At 35.8% G+C, this 25,792-nt stretch overlaps 1 protein-coding gene across 3 annotated transcripts in view; it reads left to right on the forward strand.

The window, feature by feature from the left end:
* The window catches only part of DCAF8L2 (DDB1 and CUL4 associated factor 8 like 2), a 170,276-nt gene that overhangs the window by 42,113 nt on the left and 102,371 nt on the right, over positions 1-25,792 (forward strand). For all 3 annotated transcript variants that reach the window (XM_025372963.1, XM_025372965.1, XM_025372966.1), the window contains exon 2: positions 4,195-4,316. The gene's annotated coding sequence lies outside the window, so the exon portion shown is untranslated. The remainder of the gene's footprint in view (positions 1-4,194; positions 4,317-25,792) is intronic.

Consider the following 25,792-nt stretch of genomic DNA (forward strand, 5'->3'; position numbering starts at 1 on the left):
AGCTGAGATCGTGCCACTGCACTCTAGTCTGGCGACACAGTGAGACTCCATCTAAAAAAAATAAAAAATAAAACAAAAACAAAAACAAAAAAACCAACAACGAATACGTAACATGAGATCTACTCTCTTAAATTTTAGTACAAAATACCATGTTGTTAACTATAGGCACTACGTTGTACAGCAGATCTCCAGAACTTATTCATATAGCATAACGTACTTTATACCCATTGAACGACTCTCAATTTCCTCCACTTTCCAACTCTGCCAATCACTATTGTATACTTTTCCTTCCATGAATTTGACTATTATAGATACCTCATATAAGTGAAATCATGCAGTATTTGTCCTATGGCTGGCTTATTTCACTTAGCATATTGTCCTTTAGGTTCCTGCATGATCTAGCAAATGAAAGGATTTTTCTTTTTTAAAAGCTGAATAATATTCCACTAGATATGTAAGCCACATTTTCTTTATCCATTCATGAGTTGATGCCTACTTGAGTTTTTTCCATATATGGGCTATTTGAAATAATGCTGCAATGAACATGGGAATGCAAATATCTCTTAGAGATACGAATTTTATTTCCTTTGTGTATATACACATAAGTGGGATTGCTGGATCATGTGATTGTTCTATTTTTTAATTTTGAGGAAGCTCCATACTTTTTTCCATTATGACTGTACCAATATACACTCCCACCCACAGTGTATAATGGTTCTGTTTTCTCCTTACCTTTGCCAACACTTGTTGGCTCTTGTCTTTTTGATAGTAGCTATCCTATCATGTGTGAAGTGATAGATCTCATTGTAGCTTTGATTTGCATTTCCCTAATGATTAGTGATGTTGATTACCTTCTCATATGCCTGTTGGCCATCTGTATGTCTTTTTTGGAGAAATATATTTTCAAGACTTTAGCCCATTTTTAAACTGGGTTGTTTGTTGTTGTTGCAGTTGAATTGTATGAGTTTATTATATATTTTAGATATTAATCCCTTGTCAGATATACAGTTGACAAATTTTTTCCCATTCTGTAGACTTTTCATTCTGCTGATCATTTCTGTGCAGAAGCTTTTTAGATTAATGTAGGCCCACTTGTCTATTTTTCCTTTCGTTGCCTGTGTTTTGAGTGTCATAGCCAATAATTTATTGCCATGACAAATGTACAGCAGCTCTTCTCCTGTTTTCTTCTAGGAGTTTTGCATTTTCAGCTCTTACATTTCAGTATTTCTTTTTAAGCTGATTTTAATGTATGCTTTAAAGTAGAGGTTAAATTTCTTTCTCTTTCTTTCTTTTTTCTTTCTTTCTTTCTTTCTTTCTTTCTTTCTCTTTCTTTCCTTCTTCCTTTCTTTCCCTCTTTCTTTCTTTTTCTTTTGCTCTGTCTCTTTTTCCCTCCTTTCCTCCCTCCCTCTCTCCCTTCCTTCCTTCCTTCCTTGCTTCCTTCCTTGCTTCCTTCCTTCCTTCCTTCCTTCCTTCCTTCCTTCCTTTTCTCTCTCTCTCTCTTTCTTTTCTTTTTCACGTCAATATCCAGTTTCCACAATACCATTTGATGAAAAGACTATCCTTTCCCCATTGTGCATTATTGGCACCCTTGTCAAAGATCACTTGACTATATGCATTGGATTATTTCTGGGCTTTTTATTCTGTTCCATTGGTCTGTATGTCTGTTTTATGACAGTACAAAACTGTTTTGATTACTGTAGCTTTATAATATATTTTGAAATCAGGAAGTATTATGCTTCCTACTTTATTCCTTCTCAAGATTATTTTAGTTATTCTGTGTCTTTTATCACTCCATATGAATTTTAGGATTGTTTTTCCTATGTCTGTAAAAAATGCCATTGGAATTTTGACAGGGGTAGCACTGACTCTGTAGGCCACTGGGTAGTATGAACATTTTAACATTAATTATTCCAATCCATTAAAATAGGATATATTCCCATTTACTTGTTTCCTATAATTTTTTTTTTTTTTATCAATCTTTTGTAGTTTTCAGTGCATGAGTCTTTCATCTCCTTGGTTAAGTTTACTCCTAAGTATTTTATTTTCTTTTATGCTCTTGTAAAAGGGAATGTTTTCTTAATATCCTTTTTGGACAGTTCATTGTCAGTGTGTAAAAAGCTGATTTTTCTCTGTTGATTTTGTAGTCTGCAAATTTACTGAATTTAAAAACTAGTTCTAATATTTTTCTGTAGAGTCTAGGGTTTTCTATATATAGGATCATAACATCGGAAAACAGAAATAATTTTACTTCTTTCTTTATTATTAGGGTTATTGGTAAATTTCTATATACATACAACCTGCCATGACTTAATTATGAAGACATAAAAACCTTTACAGAATAATAATGAGTAAGGAGGTTGCATCAGTAATCCAAGCCTCTGAACAAAGAAAAGCCCCTGACCAGATGGCTTTACTAGTGAATTATACCAGACATTTAAAGAAGAATTAATGCCAGTTCTTGTCAAACACTTCAAAAATGCTGAAGAGAGGGGGAGACTGCCAAACTCATTTTATGATACCATCATTACATAATTCCAAAGCCAGACAAAGATACTACAAGAAGAGAAAATTACAGGCTAATATCCCTGATGAATATATATTCAAAAATCCTCAAAAAATACTAGCAAACAAAATTTAATAGTACATTAAAAATATTATGCACTATGATCAAGTGGGATTTATTCATCATAGTCCATTCAAATTGCTATAACAAAATACCATAGGTTGAGTGGCTTATAAAAAATGGAAAGGCCGGGCGCGGTGGCTCAAGCCTGTAATCCCAGCACTTTGGGAGGCCGAGATGGGCGGATCACGAGGTCAGGAGATCGAGACCATCCTGGCAAACACAGTGAAACCCCGTCTCTACTAAGAAATACAAAAAATAGCCGGGCGAGATGGCGGGCGCCTGTAGTCCCAGCTACTCGGGAGGCTGAGGCCGGAGAATGGCGTGAACCCGGGAGGCGGAGCTTGCAGTGAGCTGAGATCCGGCCACTGCACTCCGGCCACTGCACTCCGGCCTGGGCGACAGAGCGAGACTCCGTCTCAAAAAAAAAAAAAAAAAAAAAAATGGAAATTAATTTCTTACAGTTCTGGAGGCTAGGAAGTCCAAGCTCAAGGCACCAGCAGATTCTATGCCTGGTGAGGCCCCGTTTCCCAATTTAGAGATGGTCATCTTATTGCTGCCTCACCACGTGGCAGAAGGAGCAAGAGAGGTCTCTGGTGTCTCTTTTATAAGGGCACTAATCACACTCATGAGAGCTCCACTCTCATAACCTAATCACATCCCAAACACCCTCTTTCAAATACCATGACATTGTGGATTAGGTTTCAACATATGAAATTTGGGGAGTGGAGGACACAAACATTAGTCTATTGCATCATCCTTGGGGTTCCAAGGATGGTTCAATATATGCAGATCAATGAATGTGATACCCAATATTAACAAAAGTAATACTAAAAATCACATGATCTTTTTAATAGAAGTAGAAAAAGCATTCGAAATAATTGAACATTATTTCATGATAAAACTAATCAACAAACTAGGTATAGAATTATGTACTTCAACATAATAAAAGCCATAGATGACAAGCTGAAATCTAACATTACACTTAATGGTGAAAAGTTGTAAGTTTTTCCTGTAAAATAAGGAAGAAGACAAGGATGCCAACTTTCACCATTTCTATTCAACATAGTACTGGAAGTTCCAACCAGAGCAATTTAGGCAAGGTAAAGAAATAAAATGAATTAAAATGTTATTTTTCTGTGTCTGTTCCATCTAATGCATAGTCATTAGCCACATGTGGCTACAAAGCAAGTGAAATATGGCTATTTTGACTGAGGAACTAAATTTTTATTTTTATTTGGTTTCACTTAATTTTCATTTAAATTTAAATAGCCAAATGTGGCCAGTGGACACATTTTTAGGCAACACAGACTATATGTATTATTCAACCTTGGAAGAAAGATATCTTCTTCCCACAATGAATAACTTAAAGTAGGACAGTTGTGTAGCACTGAGAATGTGACTCCTTCCTACTAATCAGAATAGCTGAATTATCCCTACAGTGGTTATAGCCAAATTTCCCAAATATTCATGTACCCTTTAAATTCACAGTAAACTATTTCTTCATTTTTAATGTAAGCAATTATTGGTATATACTTCCCTCTCAGAACTACCTTTTCTGTGTCCCACAGGTTTTGGTCTACTGAGCCTGAGGCCACTGGTGTCAGCCTGGTGGTAGTGCAGCTTATCTGATGCCTGGGGCTGCAGGATCCTAGCGAGTTCCTGTGACAGATCTTGGGAAACTCAATCTCAGGTAAAGCCTGGAGTCTGGGGTCATAGGGGCCTACCCAGTACTGGGTTTTAATGGGGCACACCCAGTGCTAGACCTCACAGAAAAGTGCTCGCTTCCCTCTTCTTCCTTCAAGCAGAAAGTTTCTCCCTCCATGTTGTGCTGCCTGGGGTTGGGGGAAGGGTGGAGTGGGTAATGTTAGATTTCCCTCCCTACTCTTCTTAATTGTGTCTTTTAAAAATGTATGTGCTATACCCAGGTGCTGTAATCTCTTCCTTGGTTTCCCAAGCTCTTGTAAAGGTATTTTTATGCATAAATAATTGTTCAAATGGAAGATTTTTTCAGAAACAAGTGCAGGAAAGTCCTATTCTGCCATTTTTGCTGATATCCCTCCCAGTATGGTCCATTTAAAACAGAAATCACATCATGTCTGTCTGCTCAAAACTCTCCAGCATTTTATTCAGAGCAGGTCAAGGTTTACCATGGCCTGCAAGACCCTATTTGGTTTGCATCCCCTAATTCTCTGATTTCATCTTTTGTCTACTCCTTGTTCACTCTGTCCCAGGCACATTGGCTGTTGCTCACAAACATGAGGCATTTTAGGGTCTTTGCACTTATGTCTTGCCTGAGGGTCTTTGCACTAGCTATTTCCTCTGCCTAGAACATCCTTACACAAGAGTATTGGGTACTTCCCTGATGTCTTTCTCCTATCCTTTGTGTCTTTGCTCAAGTCCCACCTCCCCAAAGATGCCTACTCCTGACCACTGTATTTAATACTGTACCTTGTTCCCAGCACACCCAACTCTCCTAATTTCCCTAACTCTGCTCTATTTGGTTTCTTTTTTTACTACAGCAGTCATCAGTTGTAACATGCTAGATCATTTATTTATTTACTATATGTATTTTTCAGTGTCTACCTTCTCTCAGTAGAATGTCAGCTCCAGGAAGGCAGTTTTTTTCACTGATATATCCCAAACACCTTGAAGGGGTCCTAACGTACAATAAACACTTTATAAAAGTATATTGAAAACATTAGCCAATGTTTGTTAATTAAGTCCATATATCTATGATGTAAAAGTGTATATGTATACATATGCATATATATGTATAGAATGGTTTTAATGAGTTAAATTCTGTGAGTAAACATACTTGATTGTTAGTGTAACATGAAAATTGCAAAGTCAGAATTTTCTAAATGAAAGACCATAAACTTCTTTAGTAAATGTTAATTTGTTTCAAAGTATTTTAATAGTGATATAAAATCCTAGATGTGTTCAATTGGGCTGAGATAATGATATTAGAGAAAAATTATAATTTTCTTGATGCTCAAGCCCTTCCATCTTTAATTTTAATACTTACGGCACTTCATTAAAATGCAGGCTGTATTTAATTTTCCAGGAAATTTTACAGTGTAAAAGAAGAATGTATATTCAAAGCAATTTCCAGTCAAACTAGTTGAAACTTTTAGAATCTAAGCCAATAGAGCCTGTGCCTTTTCTAGATGTGAGACTGTTCTTGGCATGTTTGCAGAGGTCAGTGTAGCTTCTGAGCTACCTTTAACCCTTGCTCAGTGTGCCTGTTTCCTAAGCCCTTTATCACACTCTGTACCCTTTCCAAATTGCCAATATCAATTTCAAAGCCCCAAGGCAGACATAATATTCTCATAATATCTGACCACTGCTAACAGCTGTGGGAAGAAAACTTGCTGTTTTTAGAGCCTCTGCTTCAGTGTACGTATCCCATTTTCATCTCTCGTTTCTTAAAAGAATTATATTGCTGACAAATTTAACTTTGAGCCCATAATAAATCTTGGAAATTTTTTCTGGCAACTGCTTCAAAGCTGGTTATTTCTGATTGTGTAGTCATGGAAATCATGTTTTATCCTTAAAATGATCCTACACTTATCAATGTTAAAATTAGCATATTTTTCTCCCTTTCTGCTGGTGAAGGTCAATTTTCCCTCTTGTTTTATTGGAGAGGCTGTTTGACAACCTTGTCAAAGCTAGTATTTCCATCAAAATTTGATGAATCGACTATATCCCATCTCTATATCCACATAAATATAAACTGTTTGAGGACAAGTTTATATCCCATTCAGTTTTGTATTTTCTACAGAATTTAGCACATAATATGTGTTCCATTCCACATATTATATGCTAGCACTAACATAGTCTGGTCCTTCATTATCTCTTAACTGGATTAGAGTTATAATGTCCTAACTTGTCTCTCCACCTCTGGTTTCTTCAAAAGTTACTTGGGCTACAGACATAGTAAATTACTTGTAAGTAGTCTGGATATAACCTGTTCTGTCTACCCATACACATGCTACTCCCTCTCCCTGAAATGTCTTTCACCTTCATCTGCCTGGCTCAATCCTAAATATCCTTCCAGATTCAGTTCATATGTTACCTCCTTTGCAAAGGCATTTCTGATGCCTCAGAGTAGCCTTGTGGTTATGGGCTCAGACTCTGAAACCAGGTTGTTGGAGTTGGCTTATTTTGCCTCTTACTAGTTGCATATCCTCAGGAAAGTTACTTAACCTCTCTGTGCCTTGGTTTCCTTAACTGTAAAGAAAATAGCAACATCTTCATAGGATTGTTGTGATAATCAAATAAATTGATAGACACTGAGCATGCTTAATCCAAAAATCTGAAACCTGAAATGTTTCAAAATCTGAAACTTTTTGAGTGCTAACAAGACATCACAAGTGGAAAATTCTACACCTGACCTCAGGTGATGGGTCACAGTGAAAATGCAGTGAAAACTTTGTTTCATGCAAGAAATTATTTCAAAATATTGCATAAATTTACCTTCAGGCTACATGTATAAGGTGTATACTAAACATAAATGAATTTTTTGTTTAGAATAGGGTGCTATCCCCAAGATATCTCATTATGTATACCTAAATATTCCAAAATCCAAATAAAATCTGAAATTTGAAACATTTCTGGTCTCAAGCATTTCACATAAGGGATACACAAACTATGTGTGTGTATATATATGTATATATATACACACACACACACACGCACACACATATATACACACACACACATCTATCTATCTATCTATCTATCTATCTATCTATCTATCTATCTAGAGAGCGCTTAGAATAGTACCTGTTTCATAGTAAGCATGCAGGAAATGTTAGCTCTTATGAGTAGTGTAATAGATATACTGACATTATTATTTTTATTATAACTCTAGTCCCTTAAGCAGAGTTATTACATAATTTTTATCATTGCTGTTTAACATTGATTTTTAATTATTTTTACCTTGTGACCATACTGTGAGTTGACTGAGTACAGATACTTTTACTTAGTCAACTGCTGGACCTAGTACAGTGTTTAATATTCAATAGAGCAAAATAAATATTATTTGGAGTGACTGACTAAATAAGCTGAAATATCTTCTCAATGAAACTATCAACATTTATAATGAGTAGTTCCTAATACCCGCCCAAGGAATTTCATGATGAGTTTAAAGTATCATACCTAAATAGCTGTGTTGATAGTCATCATCCATCAGTACCAGGACCAGTAGCATTTACTGTACTCAATTTAATATTTTCCTCAAAACCAACCTTACTAAATAAAATGCTGTTAAGATTTGAGGAGGCCCAGACACAAAAGAATCAAGTAATTCTTTTCATTGTCATAAAAGTATTCAAGAATATAACAGACAGCTTTCTTCTGGCCAATTCAACATTTGCTCCCACTAGCCATTCTACTTCCAGGTTTAACACAAGAAAAAGAAAATGCTTCAATTATCAATAATTCAAATTGAAAGTGACACTTTTTGAAGTATTATTTTAATATTCTTGGACAATAGTCAACACCTAATGTATGAAAGCAATTTCCTTTTTCTTCTTTTTTTCTTTTCTTTATTTATTGTTGTTGTGTGTGTATGTGAGATGGAGTTTTTCTCTTGTTGCCCAGGCTGGAGTGCAATGGCGCGATCTCGGCTCACTGCAACCTCCACCTCCCAGGTTCAGGAGATTCTCCTGCCTCAGCCTCCCAAGTAGCTGGGATTACAGGCAACTGCCACCATGCCCAGCTAATTTTTTGTATTTTTAGTAGAGACAGGGTTTCACCATGTTGGTCAGGCTGATCTTGAACTCCTGACCTCAGGTGATCCACCTGCCCACCTCAGCCTCCCAAAGTGCTGGGATTACAGACTTGAGCCACCGCGCCCAGCCAGCAATTTCTATTAATGCCAATAAAAGCTCAAGTGTTTGATATAATTTATTTTCTTAATGAGCTATGTTGCATGAAAACCCTAGTGCTGAAATAAATTCCTTTAGGCACCTGGGCCTTACATGGTCCAATCTTCATGTTTAGAATCAACATATTCCTCTGAGCTCTAAAGCATTTATTTTATAACAATTTATTATTAAACCCATTTCATTATAACCTAAAGTCTACTACAATTGCATTTTAAATCAATCACTAACATTTAACTATCTATCAGTACATTACTTCAAATTGATCCAAAGATAGAAAGAATTAAAAACTGTGTTTATTCATTCATTTATGTAACTCCCTAGAAAGTCAGACATGTTTTGTGCTAAACTTGAACAAGGAAGTGTGTATCCCCAGGATGTAATGGCTGTTGCATTGGTTCTAATATTAAGGAAAAGGGACTGAAAACTAGATATAAAGAGCCAGGTATATCAGGTGGTCTGAATGCATCTCAAATCTGAATCCATCTCTATTTAATTCTGGAAAATTAAATATAGAAGAATTTTATTGGAAGAATATTACTAGTAGCTCAAAGAGTTGAGGGGAGAGCCAGAGAATCAGGCCCAGGAAATAAGAAGGAACTAAAGAGTTGAGTAATGTTGCAGAAAAAAGAATCTTATTTACAAATGTATCTGCTGCCACTGTCCACAATCTCCTCCATGACACACAGGCACCATAGCTAGATGCAGGAAAGCAAATCATAAAATCATTTTCCTTTAGGTCACTAGGCTAAAATAGAGAATCCTTGATGATAATATCTGAGTGTTGATTTCCATGCTCTGGCCATCAGGAGACGAGAAGAGGACAGATTTTACCTTTGAGCACCTGTCATTGGGAGATGCACTATCACCTACTGAGAACCTCAGTTTAAAGGTTCTCCAAAATTAGAAAGCCACTTCACTTTCTGAGCAGCCAAAAATGACATCTGTACATTCTCAAAGTCCCAGTAACATTGTTTGAGTCATATGTAGAGCTTCACCTACAGCCTGTCTCCTCCTGAAAAATCTGATTACATGGCTTATTAAATTAACCTTTTGGTTTAAGCCAGTGTGTTTCAGGTTTATCTGTTATGTCCTATGGAGTTCCTACCACCAGCACTCAGGACTTCTGAAATTTTCTCCATTGTGGCATCCCTGTTTCAGGGATCTCCAGATCACACCAGCTTAACTTTGAGAAGTGGGTTTGTAGCTTTTAATTTTCTAGTATGGTTACCACTACCCAAATATATACTCTTACCCAATCAGATTGTCTGCTTGACTGAATTTCCACATGTCACTATGTGGGTTTTCCATTAGAATGTTCTTTCCACCTTTGGGCACATGCCAACCAGGACCAGCACACAACTTCAGATGGCATCGTTCATTGCATCCAGCTCAAGCCATGGAGTACATAGCCCATAAAACTGGCTGAACATGGCAGCTTCTTCAAATTTGAGTATTGTTTGGATTATCTTTACTCGGGCTTCATTCAGAAATTATTTAGTGCAGCTTACAAAAATCTGTAAAATTAAATTAAAAATGAAATAAAATCACTTTTGAATAAAAGGGGGCTCAAAATTTAAAGAAAAGAAATAACTCGCTCATAACATAGAGTCATACTTTTGTTCTCAACTTTCTAGCAGCCAACCTGCAAAGAGGAAGTATTTGTTTATCCAGGTAATATTCCCCATACATCAAAAACAATACAATTGCTTAGGGAAGCACAACTATTAATGAAATTCAAACCAGACACGATCCTCTCAAAGTTAGCTCAGATTCTCAGAGAAGTAGACACTAAGACAGGATTAAGCAAAGCAAGATTTATTGGGGAAAAATGGATATGAAGGAAAGGAGGAGGGAGCTATCAGACCACAATGCAATTTCAACACCATGAAGGAGAGATGGAAGGAAGAAAGATTAGGTAGGAAGTCTTAGATTGCATGGTAATTTAAGGAGAGTATTAGCAAGGCTGATGAGGAATCCTTGAGCCAAAGTTGCTCACTAGAGAAGTCTTGTATCTTACTGGAATATCCCTGCTTTAGTACCCTGGTACATACCATCATTGGCTAGGAAGAGCCTGTGGAAAGTATGGTAATGGACTCAGAGCTCAACAGCTGGAGTCATTGATCAATTATGCTCCCCATAGCGGAAGATCTGAGAACAACATTTTCATGGCTGCCACACTCCCACACTCATTTTGGTGATTGTGAAAAGATGACTACTAAATGTAATTGATTTACTTGAATCGAGCCTGGAACTTTATGTACCTTGGAAACTGACACTTCCCAATTATTTTAACCTTCATAGCCAGCTGGATTTGACCTTACTCAGATTATGCTGGCTATGAGCTTTATAAATCTTGAAATATGAGAATCCATGCCCCATGGAACTGGTGTTCTAGTGAAGGTTATAGACATGTCAGGAATGAAATATAATACAAGGTGAAGGAAATGTGTGTTTAATAAAGGTATAAACAATGTATTGTGGAGGGGCAGGGAGAAATGAGATATTTCAGTTTTCAATGCACAAGTGGCTTTACAGATGAACAGTTAAGAATAGCCCAATCATTTGCATTTATTGTTTTAAATAATGAGGGCTAATACATTAATGTAGATCTGTAGGTCTCAAACTTTAGTGCACATCAGAATCATCTGGAGGACTCACTAAAACACAGATTATTGAATCCACCCCCACCCAAAGAGTTTCTGATTCAATATATCTGGGGATGGAGCCTGAGAATGCATAACTTTAACAAGTTCCCAGGTGCTGCTAATGGTGGTCTGAGTAGCACTATAGGAGAACCAAGTGAGTAAAACAAAAACTCTGTTTTTAGAATATGAGTTACCCAAAGAATTACTCTCATACCTCTCTCTCCTTAATTAGCCTTGAACTTACATCATTACAGGATCTCTGTTAATTATATATGTACAATGGAGTACTATTAAGCCATAAAAATAATGACATCCAGTCATTTCAACAACATGGATGGAACTGAAGATCATGTTAAGTGAAATAAGCCAGGCACAGAAAGACAAACATTGCATGTTGTCACTTATGTGTGGGATCTAAACATCAAAACAACTGAACTCACGGACGTAGAGAGTAGAAGGATAATTACCAGAGGCTGGGAAGAGTAGTGTGGGGCTGGTAGGGAGGTAGGGATTGTTAATGGGTCCAAAAAGTAGAAAGAATGAATGAGACCTATTTGATAGCACAACAGGGTGACTATAGTTAATAATAACTTAATTGTACATTTTAAAATCACTTAACGGGTGTAATTGGATTGCTTGTAACTCAAAGGATAAATGCTTGAGGGAATGAATACCCCATTCTCCATGATGTGCTTATTTCACATTGCATGCCTGTACCTACTAAGTATCTACAACTATATATATATATATATATATATATATATATATATATATATATATATTTACAGGTTACATAGTAGCTTTGGTATCAAGCAAGTGTGGGTTCCAGATTGGGACTCTTGGGCTTGTTTTGTTGTTATTAATTTTTTTAATTCATTACCTCTCCCATCCCCGGCACTTTGCAACCACTCATCAATTTTCTGTCGCTGTACTTTTACCTCTTCCAGAGTGTTATATAAATGGATCCATACAGTGTGTAGATTTGGGAGTCTGGCTTCTTTCACTTACATACATTTGGCATTTTCCCATGTTTATGTGTATGAACAAGTATTTTATTCATTTGTATTGCTGAGCAGTATTTCACTGTATGTATACTACACTAGTTTAGCCATTCATCAGTTGAAGGATATCATCATCATTTCCCAATTTTGGCATTTATGAATACAGCTGCTATTAATATTCAAGAATATAATCATTTCACTTAGGTAAATCCTAATAGTGGGATTTCTGGGTCATGTGGCAAGTGTGTGTTTAACTTTATAAAAAACTGCTAAACTATTTTCCAAATTGGTTGTATCATTTCACATTTCCACAGCAATGTATGAGAGATCCAGTTGCTCTACATCTTTGTCTGCCCTTCATATTTTCAGTTAATTTGTTTTATTTTAGCCATTTTAATATGTAGTGGTATTTTACCAAAAAAAATATATGTATAAGTATTTCATTATCATTTTAATTTGAATTTCTCTAATGACTAATGATGCTCATATACATCTTGTTTGGTGAAATTTTGCTTTGGGGTTTCTAGTAGAGATGACTTATAACAGTCTGCCTTCAATTAATGTTATATTACTTCATTTATAGAAGGACTTGAAAATAGTACAATTTATTTCCATTTTCCCTGCCTTTGTGCTATTGTCATATAGTTTATTTCCATAGCTGTTATAGATAACACAATTTTTAATTATTTTTATTTGAAGATTTGATTATCTTTTAAAGCACTTCAGAATATAAGGAAACATCATTTTGTATTTACTCACATACTTAACCATTTCCGGTTTCTTCACTCCTTTGTGTAGATGCAGATTTTTATCTGTTAACATTTCCTTCTACCTAAAGGATTTCATTTAAAATTGCACATCTACTAGTGATGAAGTCTTTCACTTCTTGTATATTGGAATAAGCTTTTATTTCACTTTTATTTTTGAATTTTTTTTTTTTTTTTTTTTTTTTTGCTGATTATAAGCTCTAAAGTTGATAGCTTTTTTTGCAGTAATTTGAAGATATTGCTCCACTGTCTTCTGATTTGAACTGTTCCCAACAAAAAGCCTGCTATATTTCTTTTCTTGTTTTTTTTTTTTTTTTGAGATGGAATTTTGCTCTTGTAGCCAGGCTGGAGTGCAATGGCATGATCTCGGCTCACTGCAACCTCCACCTCCTGGGTTCAAGCAATTCTCCTGCCTCAGCTTCCCGAATAGCTGGGATTCCAGGTGCATGCCACCACACCCAGCTAACTTTTGTATTTTTAGTAGAGACGGAGTTTCACCATGTTGGCCAGGCTTGTCTCAAACTCCCGACCTCAGGTGATCCACCCACCCTGGCCTCCCAAAGCACTGGGACTACAGGTGTGAGCCACCACGCCCAGCCAAGTATGCTATATTTCTATCTTTGTTTTACTCTGCATAACGTGTGTTTGCCCTTCTTCTGGCTACTTTAAAAATTTTCTCTTTATTACTAGTTTAAAGCAGTTTGATAAGGGTACTTTTTTTTTGAGATGGAGTCTTGCTCTGTCGCCCAGGCTGGAGTGCAGTGGTGAGATCTCAGCTCACTGCAAGCTCTGCCTCCCGGGTTCATGCCATTCTCCTGCCTCAGCCTTCAGAGTAGCTGGGACTACAGGCCCCTGCCACCACGCTGGGATAATTTTTTGTATTTTTTTTAGTAGAGACGGGGTTTCACCGTGTTAGCCAGGATGGTCTCGATCTCCTGACCTCGTGATCTGCCCGCCTCCCAAAGGGCTCTGATTACAGGTGTGAGCCACCGCGCCCGGCCTGATAAGGGTACATTTTAATAAAGTTTTCTCCGTTTTTTTCTCTTGAGGTTTGATCCTTTTAAACTTGTTTTTTTATTTTCTTATGCAGGACCACATAAGCCTTTAGTCTAGATCTAATTTTGCCTCTCAACTAAGCCAACATCCTTGTGACAAGTCCACCCTATATCTCATGTATTATAGTGTATTTCTAATCTGACTTGTGCAAACAGCAATTTTTTTTCTGGCTCCCATTGAGCCCTGGAGATTTTTCCACTTGCTTCTTTCAGATAATTCTTTCATAGGCTTCAGGCAGCTTCCTCACATGTATGTTCTGATAAGAACACAGATGAAGACTCAGGGGGATGGGACTCTGCAGATCTTCAGAGCTTTCTTTCACTGCAATTCTCTCTTTTCTACTCTCCCATCCAAACTCCAGATACCTTCATCTTCCCATATTTCCATGTCTATCTCTTCAACTCAAGGACACTGCTGGGCTTTCCTTGGGTTTCCTCACCCTTTGGTAAAATGTATATTTATATCCCCTAAAATGAGTGTAACTTTTTATTTTTAATAATAAGATATGCAGAATAAGCTTTCAGTTATTTTCCAAATATAACTGATACACTGTCAGAACCATGTAATCATTTTGAAAATAACATATAGTCTCGATAAAGGTGATGTACAACTTGGATGTTGCAGGTGATATGACAAGCATCACAGCGTTACTAAAACCACGCCATCATTTATTAACTCTACCATATTGTTGGTTTTTAAGTCAAGAGATGTCTTCACCGTTTTGCCTTTTAATATGATATTTTGCTATGTATATGTAGACACCTTTACTGTGGTTCTGTTACATTTTAACAGAATAGTGTCGATATCTCTTCAAGATACTCATTTTATTCCTTACAGACATACAACTAGTAGTGAGATTGCTGGATCATATGGTAGCTTGATTTTTAATTTTTTGAAGAATATCCGTCTGTTTTCCCAAATGCTGTACCAATTTGCGTTCCACTAACAATTCACAAGGGTTTCCTTCTCTCAACACCCTAGACAATAGTTGTTATCTTTTGACTTTTTGGTAATAGCTATCCTAACATGTGTAAGGTGATAGCCCATTGCAGCTTTGATTTGCATTTCCCTGATGATTAGTGAAGGTGAGCGCCTTCTTATGTACCTGTTGGTCATTTGTATGTCTTCTTTTGCAAAATGTCTATGTATGTTTGTTTGTGAAAGAGCTATTTTTTTGTACTCTCATTTTCAGAAAAAAGTTTAAGGTAATCTGTGTTGATGTTGTAGTAGTCAGAAACCAAGAGAGACTGATAAAAGAATCCCAGTAATTTTTGGTAAATTCCAGCAGTTTGATAAAAATACATCCAATATTAATGCTTACATACACATATAATATAGTTACAATTTTAAAACTCTTAAAATTATTAATACATTCAAAAGAGTAAAACATAATGTCCAACGTTAATTTCCTGAAAATTATAGGATAACACTAGTTCAAGTATCTCTTGAGATTACGTTGTGACTTTCCACACGGTTATCCTTTGCCTTCTTCCCAATTAAACTATGAACACATCGTGTTACTGATGTTTAGTTTTCATGTCTCATACAATACCTAATATGTGTTCGATTATTTTTGGCTGAAGAATTGATTGGACTATGAGTGAAATAATCAGGACATCTCTACCTACTTGGTGACTAACATGCTAATATAGTGTTCCAAAACTATATTTCCTATAAAAGGATCTATATTCTCCAGAGTTTTTCTTTAACCTCATAAAATTATCCCAATCCCTATGATGAAGTCTTTGCACTTAATATTGTTTCTGCCAGAAGTGTTCATCTTACCCATCTCCATCTACTTAGCTCACTCACTATTTTTCTATCTGATCAATGTCTCCTCCAAGGAGGAGACTACCATGTCCAAAATATCACCTGCCACATTCTAACACATGACCCTGATTTACTTTTCTTCTGAGAGCTGACAGTTACTTGAAAATATTGTATGTCTGTGTATATGTGTGTATAGTGTATAGCATGTATTTATGTACCACACATATACACATATACACACATACACATTTAATTTGTCTCTTTCACTAGAATGTAAGCTCCTTGACAGCAGCAACAGTTTTCGATGACCACTTTATCTCCAGGGTACAGATGAAAGACACAGAGGAGATATTCAATTACTATATGTCAAGTGAATGAATAGATGAAAAGGTGGATGACACAATTCATTACCAGAAGTTTCATCATCAAGACTCTCAGTAATATAGGGCACATCTGTTTACAGTGATAAATCAGGCTAACTCCTCTGAAAAAGCTCTTGTTACAAATCACCGAGATATGCTGGATAAATATGACCAACAGGTATTTAACTACATAGCTGAGCTTACAGGAAGCTAAGGGGAAGCCACAGGAGCCACAGATCTATGAAGAGGAGGCTGGAAACCAACTGATAACATAAAACTGAAAGTACTGCTATTTAGGGCAGCTGATTCTATCAGAGGTACAAAGAGGAGCTGGTTCAAACAATTGACAAGGAGGGACTCATACCTAACTCATTTTTTGTTGTTGTTGCTTTTGAGATGGAGTCTCGCTCTGTCACCAGGCTGGAGTGCAGTGGCATAATCTCGACTCACTGCAACCTCTGCCTCCCGGGTTCAAGCAATTCTCCTGCCTCAGCCTCCCAAGTAGCTGGGATTACAGGCATGCGCCACCATGCCCAACTAATTTTTGTATTGTTTTTAGTAGAGATGGGGCTTCACCATGTTGGCCAGGATGGCCTTGATCTCCTGACCTCGTGATCTGCCCACCTCAGCCTCCTAAAGTGCTGGGATTACAGGCGTGAGCCACCGCACCTGGCCCCTAACTCATTTTATGAGACCAGCATCATCCTGATACCAAAACCTGGCACAGATATAATGGAAAATGAAAACTTCAGGTCAGTATCTCTGATGAACATTGATGGAAAAATCCTCAATAAAATATTGGCGAACTGAACCCAGCAGCACATCAAAAAGCTTATCCACCACAATCAAGTCAGCTTTATTCCCAATATGCAAGGCTGGTGCAACATATGCAAATCAATAAACATAATTCATTACATAAACAGAACTAAAGACGAAAACCACATGATTATCTCAATAGACACAGAAAAGGCCTTCAATAAAATTCAACATCCCTCATGATAAAAACTCTCAATAAACCAGGTATTGAAGGACCATACCTCAAAATAATAAAAGCCATTTATGACAAACCCACAGCCAATATACTGAATGGACAAAAGCTGGAAGCATTCCTCTTGAAAACTGGCACAAGACAAAGATGCCCTCTCTCACCACTCTTACTCAACATAGTGTTGGAAGTTCTGGCCAGGGCAATCACTCAAGAGAAAGAAATAAAGGGTATTCAAATAAAGGAAGGGAGGAAATCAAATTGTCTTTGTTTGCAGATGACATGATCCTATATCTACAAAACCCCTGACTCAGCCCAGGGGTTTCTTAGGCTGATGAGCAACTTCAGCAAAATCTCAGGATACAAAATCAATATGCAGAAATCACAAGCATTCCTACACACAAACAACAGACAAGCAGAGAGCCAAATCATGAATGAACTCCCATCGCAATTGCCACAGAGAATAAAACACCTAGGAATGCAGCTAACAAGGGAAGTGAAGGACCTCTTCAAAGTGACCTACAAACCATGCCTCAGGGAAACCAAAGAGGACACAAGCAGATGGAAAAACATTCCATGCTGATGCATAGGAAGAATCAATATCATGAAAATCACCATACTGCCCAAAGCAATTTATAGGCTCAATGCTATTCCCATTAAGCTACCACTGATATTCTTCACAGAATTAGAAAAAAAAGTTTTAATTCATATGGAACCAAAAAAGAGCTCGTATAGCCACAAAAATCCTAACCAAAAAGAACAAAGCTGGAGGCATCATGCCACCGACTTTAAACTATATTATAAAGCTACAGTAACCAAATTAGCATGGTACTGGTACAAAAACAGGCACATAGACCAATAGAACAGAATAGAGTATCCAGAAATAAGCCCACACACTTACAACTATCTGATCTTTGACAAACTTGACAAAAACAAGCAATGGGGGAATGATTCCCTATTAAATAAATAGTGCTGGGAGAACTGGCTAGACATATGCAGAAAATTGAAACTGGATCCCTTCTTATATAAAAATTAACTCGAGATGGATTAAAGACTTAACTGTAAAACCCCAAATTATAAAAACCCTAGAAGAAAATCTAGGCAATACCATTCAAGACATAGGCATGGGCAAAGATTTTATGATGAAATCACCAAAAGCAATTGCAACAAAAGCAAAAATTGACAAATGGAACCTAATTAAAGAGCTTCTTCACAGCAAAGGATTGTCAGAATGAACAGACAACTTACAGATAGGAGAAAATGTTTGCAATCTATCCATCTGAAAAAGGTTTAATATCCAGGATCTATAAGTAACTTAAGCAAATTTACAAGAAAAATACCAACAACCACATTAAAAAGTGGGAAAAGAATATGAACAGGCTACTTCTCAAAAAAAGACATACATGCGGCCAACAAACATATGAAAAAAAGCTTAACATAACAGATCATTGGATAAATGCAAACCAAAACCCCAATGAGATACCATCTCATGCCTCTCAGAATGACAATTATTAAAAAGTCAAGAAACAACAGATGCTGATGAGGTTGCGGAGAAATAGGAATGCTTTTATGCGATTGGTGGGAATGTAAATTAGTTCAACAATTGTGGAAGACAGTGTGGCGACTCTTCAAAGACTTAGAACCAGAAGTACCATTTTACCTGGCAACTCCATTACTGGTTATATACCCAAAGGAATATAAATCATTCTATTATAAAGATACATGCACACGTATGTTAATTGCAGCACCATTCACAATAGCAAAGACATGGAATCAACCTAAATGCCCATCAATGAAAGACTGGATAAAGAAAATATGCTATATATACACCATGGAGTACCATGCAGCCATAAAAAGGAATGAGATCACATCCTTCGCAGGGGCACAGATGAAGCTGGAAGCCATTATCTTCAGCAAACTAACACAGGAACAGAAAATCAAACATCGTATGTTCTCACTTATAAGTGGGAACTGAACAATGTGAACACATGGACACAGGGAGGGGAACAACACACACTGGCACTTGTCGGAGGAGGGTGGGGGTGGGGAGAGCGTTAGGGAAAAGAACATGCATGCTTGGCTTAATACCTAGGTGATGGGTTGATAGGTGCAGCAAACCACCATGGCACACATTTACCTATGTAACAAACCTGCACATCCTCCACATGTACCACAGAACCTAAAAACATAAAATAATAAACAATTTAAAAATTAGAAAAAATTCTTTTTCTTTCTTAGTATTCAAGAGACTGGCACCTTTACAGCTGGGAATGAAGAAGGAGATAAGTCCTTAGCTCTCAGAAAGGAGTGGAACAGGGAACAGGCAAAGATGGAACAGGAAAGACCCCATACAAACCCAAAATCTGCACTTTCTATAAAAAAAATGAATTGGACAAAAACAAACGTCCTGTCAAAGGCCAATGACAAGGAAAATTGTCTTTCTAGACTTGGGTTCAGGAAGAATTTTTTTTAAAAGTTTGCAATGAGATTTCATAACTTCATTCTTGCCCTCGCTTATGATATGAGCTCCTATTTTTTGCTACCCACATAGTCCATAAAAATTCTATGCCACAAAACTAACTTAAAGACACTCTGAACTGGTTGCAACTTGGGCCACATGACGGAGGTAAATACACCACCTTTCTAGAAGAAGGTAATGGCAAAAAAGAATTCACAGGCTGACTTCATATCAAGATTCTCTGAATTAAAGTTCAGGATCCAAAGTTACACAGCAGCAGAAGAAAAAAAGTACCATAAGCAAAAATTAGGGAGGAAAAAACGATACTTTTTAATGACCAAGAAACTTAAATATTGAAATTAGCAGATAAAGATGATAAAATAAGTATGTATAAGATGTTTAAAGAAATAAAAATGAGAACATTCCAAAGATTATTATCACATTTGGGAATTACAACATAAAAATACACAATAATATTCTATATTGTTTAGGGATATGTGAATATGGGAAAAAGAAAATGAAAGAATATTATAAGCACTAAATTCAAGATTATGATACCTCTGTGAAAGAATGGAGGCAGGGAGAAAAGAGAATAGAGGCATGATTTTTATTTTAGGAGATCTGATTTCAAAGGTCAGTAGTAATATTTCCTAGTTAAGCGACACGCACATATATATATGTATTGTGTATATATATGTATATATCTGCTTTACTTTTTGGAATTGCATACAGTTATCAGGAAATGTATATCATGAACAAAAATATGCAAACATTTTAAAAGTGGAATTTAGAATTGCACAATGAATATAGTTTTCTTAAAATTTTCACAATCTGTCTTTTTCAGTTGATTGGACACAGTACGGATATTACAAGTCTCAGGTGTTCGAGGCAGTTATTGATACACAGGTAGACCAAGGTGGACAAAGCACAACTGTGTGGTATAATAAGCCAAAGTAGGATTTATGTAAAATGGAATTGGTCAGAACTTGCAAATCAAATTATTCTATTAGAGCTATTTTATTATTTCTTATATCTTTGTCCTAGAAGATAGAATGAAAGTCGGATTTACTGGCTGGCAAGTGGGTTAGTACTATATATCAGCTCATTTTGGAACTAAGTTTCTTGAACCTAGCTGTGTATTAATATTAACATCACTCAGAAAGGTTTAAAACACACTGATGCCTGAGCCCCAGCCCCAGGAACTCTGACTGGATTGGTTTGGAGTAGAGCTTGGACAATGATATTTATTTAAAATGTCCAATATGATTTTAATCTGCAGCCAGTTCAGAATCACTTTCCTCAACCAAAATGGTACAGAGATGGCAAATGTCTCCATGAAAATCTGAGGATGAAGCTGCAGTCTCTGGATCAATATGACTCTCTAAGCAGTCATTGTCAACTGCTCTTATTAACATGGAAATAGTTTGAAACCTGTTTTTTACCCCTGATCAAGAACTGTAGGAATGCTTTCAGATTGAGGTAAGAGAATTAGGAATATTGGATGATTCCTATTTGTTTTTCAGGACTCTTGCTTTTAGATATGAGACCTACGTAACCTCATTTCAGATCTCTGGACATTTTGGGACTCAATATAGTTTGTAAAATATTCCCTTAAAAATATTTTCTGGCCAGGTATGGTGGCTCACACTGTAATCCCAACCCTTTGGGAGACTGAAGCGAGAGAATTCCCTGAGGCCAGTTGGTCCAGGCTGCAATGAGCCATGATTGCACCACTGCACTCCAGCCTGAGTGACAGAGCGAGACTCTGTTAGAAAGAAAGAAAGAAAGAAAGAGAGAAAGAGAGAAAGAGAGAAAGAGAGAAAGAGAGAAAGAGAGAAAGAAAGAGAAAGAAAGAGAAAGAAAGAAAGAGAGAAAGAGAGAAAGAGAGAAAGAGAGAAAGAGAAAGAAAGAGAGAAAGAGAGAAAGAGAGAAAGAGAGAAAGAAAGAAAGAAAGAGAAAGAAAGAAAGAAAGAAAGAAAGAAAGAAAGAAAGAAAGAAAGAAAGAAAGAAAGAAAGAAAGAAAGAAAGAAAGAAAGAAATCCTGTTATGGAAGATAAAATCTTAAGGCAAAATGAGAATATGGGACTACGACTAAAGACATAAAACATAAAAACCATGATATTGTACTCTGTGTTTGTGTGTGTATGTGTGTGTGTATATATTCACCTTTCCTAAATACAGTAATAAAGGCAACACAGTAATTGATTAAATCTCAGTGGCATTTACTAAAAATAAATTAATATGTACACTATATAGTTTGTCGTTCTGTACCATAAAAAGTGTTTATTTCCTCAGAGTAGGGAGAATACTAGAAGTGAAGAGAGAGATTGGTAGGGTAATTAAGGAAGAAGTGTTTTTCCTTTGAAGAAGAAAATCCCCAGTTCTGAGTAAAACTTTTCTCATATTTTTCCCCTTATAGTAATTGAAACTAAATACCAAATTCCATATATTTTTATCCCAGTCCATAGTAATTTACTCAATTAATGACATTTACTTAAATGAAAGAAAAAGGCCTTATGAATACAATAATAGTGGAATAATAGTAGAATTTACATGGAAAAGTATGTATAATATATCTTATTTTAGGTTTATTAGCCTCAGAATATGAAAGCTCTGTAATTGACAAAACTTGATCCTATGTTTATGGTTTTGCCAAAAAAGGAAAGTGAACATGGGGCATATATCTAGATCTGTGTTGTCGAATACGGTAGCCACTATCTACATATGGCGGTTTACATTTAACGTAATTAAAAATAAGTAAAATTTGAAAATAAGTTTATCATTTTACCGTACTGAATAGGCACATGTGGCTCGTGGCTACTGTACTGGATAGCACAGATATGTACCTTTTCCGTCATCACAGACAGTTATGTTGGACAGCACTGAATATTTAAATCTCTTCAGATATTAGCATTTAACACAATCATTGTGTTATTTTAAGGCAAAATAAGTTATTTTGCTTTTACTATTTTTGATAATTGCCAAAGTTATCTTCTCCATTGGCATGTATAGAATTGTCATTAGTATTTTCTTAATAAAATAATTTTAGGATATTAGAAATGAAAGTATACATGGTAACGCCAGATAATCACTTCATTTCAGAAATCCTACAAGTGTGGCATGCCAAAACCCTAACTTTGACATAGATTTTAAAAAATTAAATGGCTGCCAGCTCATTTTTTCTTTTCTTCCATTTTTATGTCTTTTCATAGTCCTTACCAAATGCCTTGCTCTTCAATTTCCAACACTTCTTAACAGTAGGATGAAGTTAGTATAAAATGAATTGCTCTAATACCAGCTTCTGAGAGTGAATTTCCAAACAAATTAAATTTCTGTCCATAATAAATATAATAGCTACCATGAATTGAGTGATAACTACGTGATTGACATAATCTATTTCTTCCATTTAATCCTCATAACACAATTAGTATTTTCCTTTACAAATGACAAAAATTATCTGGGCATGGTGGCTCACGCCTACAATCCCAGCACTTTGGGAGGCCAAGTCAGGAGGATCACTTGAGGCCAGGAGATTGAGACAAGTTTGGGCAACACAGGGAGAACTCTTCTCCACTAAAAGAAAAAAAAAAAAAAAAAAAAAAAGCCAGGCGTGGTGGTGGTGCACACCTGCAATCCCAGGTACTTGGGAGGCTGAGGTGAGAGGATCACTTGAGCCTAAGAGTTGGCTGAAGTGGGAGGATCACTTGAGCCTAAAAGTTTGAGGCTTCAGTGAACTATTATCTTGCCACTGCACTCCAGCCTGGGCAACAGAGAGAGAGAGAGAGAGAGAGAGAGAGAGAGAAATTAGATGCTAAATAAGTTATATGAGACCACATAGCCTACTCTTTCTAACTCCAAAGGCTTTGAGTCATTATGACATAAACACTTTTAAGATGGTTTTAAAATCTGACTACAAAATGTAAGCATCAATTCATTATTTCACTGACTGAAGTAACTAATTGCTACAATTCCTTTTATTCATTCCTTCAATAGTATTTATTAAATGTCTATCCTAAGTTAGCAAGTGATTGAGTCTTGAGTGTATAGTTGTGAACAAAATAAATGAAGCCCCTGCCCTCATGGACCTTCAGAAACTGATGTTTCAAGGCAAATAAACTGATTAGAATCAAACTGTGAAACAGGCATCCACTTCTGAGATTCACCAATTAGGTCATTTGTCAATTCTTATAACTTGAGAGCATTCAATTATTCCACTACTCAGTCATGCATCAGCAGGGATGAGGACAGAATATGTAGTTACAAAGAATGATGAGGACCTGACATACTATTATTATTTCAGACCAAAATGATTCAAAAAATAAAACCATTGAAATGTTGGGCAAAATAAACAAAATCAAGGACAAAAGTTTCATCCAATTGAAAGGTTAAAAGAAATCAGATAGATCATAGACTATCAAATTGCTTAAAACTTTTAGATCTTCAGATCAATTGTTTAATTCATCTAAATTGATCAAGTTATTCTGAACTGAAAATGGTAAAATATTTTAAATGAATATTTCTAATGTCATAAAGACAGATTCATGATTAAGCTGGTATGAAGCTGATATGTTTAGATTTGGATGGAAAATTTTTTCCGGGTGACCATAGTCTGAAGAATTCTGAAAGGATAAGCTTTAATTTTAGATTATTTGGGAGACAGACTAACCACTTAGAGTAATAATTTTGTTTCAAGTATGTATTTCTCGGGTTATAAGAATAAAAATAACAAAAACGCCTCCACATTCATGTAATAGTTTCCAGAATAACTGAATTATTTGTCTACTTCAATATGGCTATTTCTGTTGGCTCGTTTTGTTGTAAAGTGTTTTGTAAGTCATGAAAATAAATCCAGGAAGACAAGAAAATAATATCAGCCAAATGCATCACCTTGATTCATATATTTATGAATACTCCTCCTTGGGGAAATGCATTGTTCTAATAAAAGACTTTTAAAGACATCATATCTGCACTAGCAACAACTGAAGAATACAGTTATACACTTACATAGAAAGACTGTGACATACATTGTAATCTTATATTTTTCTCGTCAAATCAAGATCTAAATATTTATGAATAAGGATGTATTCATCTGCTAGTACTTGTGCACTGTAATATATTTTTATTCCTCAAAATTTTAAGAAAATAAGAAGAAAAACTCATAAGTAACATTTCTGCAGAGTGAGATCAATTCATTGACACATTATGCCAAGTAATCATGCATTATTCAAATAATATAACCACATTTGCGTCTCCTCTCTTTTTAGATATAAATAACATGATTTATTTTTTAGTATTCTGTAAATAAAATGTAAAAGGGTCACTCTTTATCTTAGTATCTGGAAAGCAGTCATTTCTAGATATCCATTTATTCCTAGAAAATATGTATTGATCACATATTTTGAGCCAATCACAATGTCAGATATGTAGTAAGTACAAAAATGCTTTGTGTCTTCCTCCAAAAACTTCTAATATGAATAAAATAGATATAAATAAGATAGAAACCTACAAAATACTATAGGAAGAAGTTATCTAAATTATATTTATTTACAAAAGAACTCTAACTAGAATTAGCATAAAAATAATCCTAGCATCCTATAAAAACAATCCTAATAAGCTAACTCTTAGTAAAGGAAGTCATTTTTAAATATTCCATTAATATTATGGCTCAGCTAATTGAAAACTTTTTAAAAAGTTAATGCTCATGATACAAACATATACTGTGTTTCTATTTGTCAGATTCTTCAAGAAGATTAACAATTCCCTAACCTTCACCCTGGACAAAACCAGCTTTCAGACACTCATATCCTGCATTATTTTTTTGCTTACCCTAGAGACACTCTTTTCTGAAGCAGTCATAAAAGGGTGACTGGTACATTAATCAAACAACTTCAAAACAGAGGAAACAACAACAATAACTATATACAACTATATATATGTATGTTTATATAATGATTACTTAACTTAAATAGTAATAAATATTTTAATCACAGTATCCCCTGTGTATACCACCATCCCTGGCACACGAGAGATGCATAAGTTCTTTGGGAAAAAGTTAATTTATTGATGCAATAAATTATTGTCGGTCTTTGGATTAGTTGTGGAATAATTTTGAGCAAAATGGTTTGTCTCTGTACCTTGCTTTTTAAACTTGGTGCAGTGGCAAATATTATTTCTTTTTTAATCATTTCAACTTTCTGATTTAGGGGTTACATTGGCAGGTTTGTTACCTGG

The sequence above is a fragment of the Theropithecus gelada genome, chromosome X, assembly GCF_003255815.1.
Source record: "Theropithecus gelada isolate Dixy chromosome X, Tgel_1.0, whole genome shotgun sequence".
NCBI classification, from domain to species: domain Eukaryota; kingdom Metazoa; phylum Chordata; class Mammalia; order Primates; family Cercopithecidae; genus Theropithecus; species Theropithecus gelada.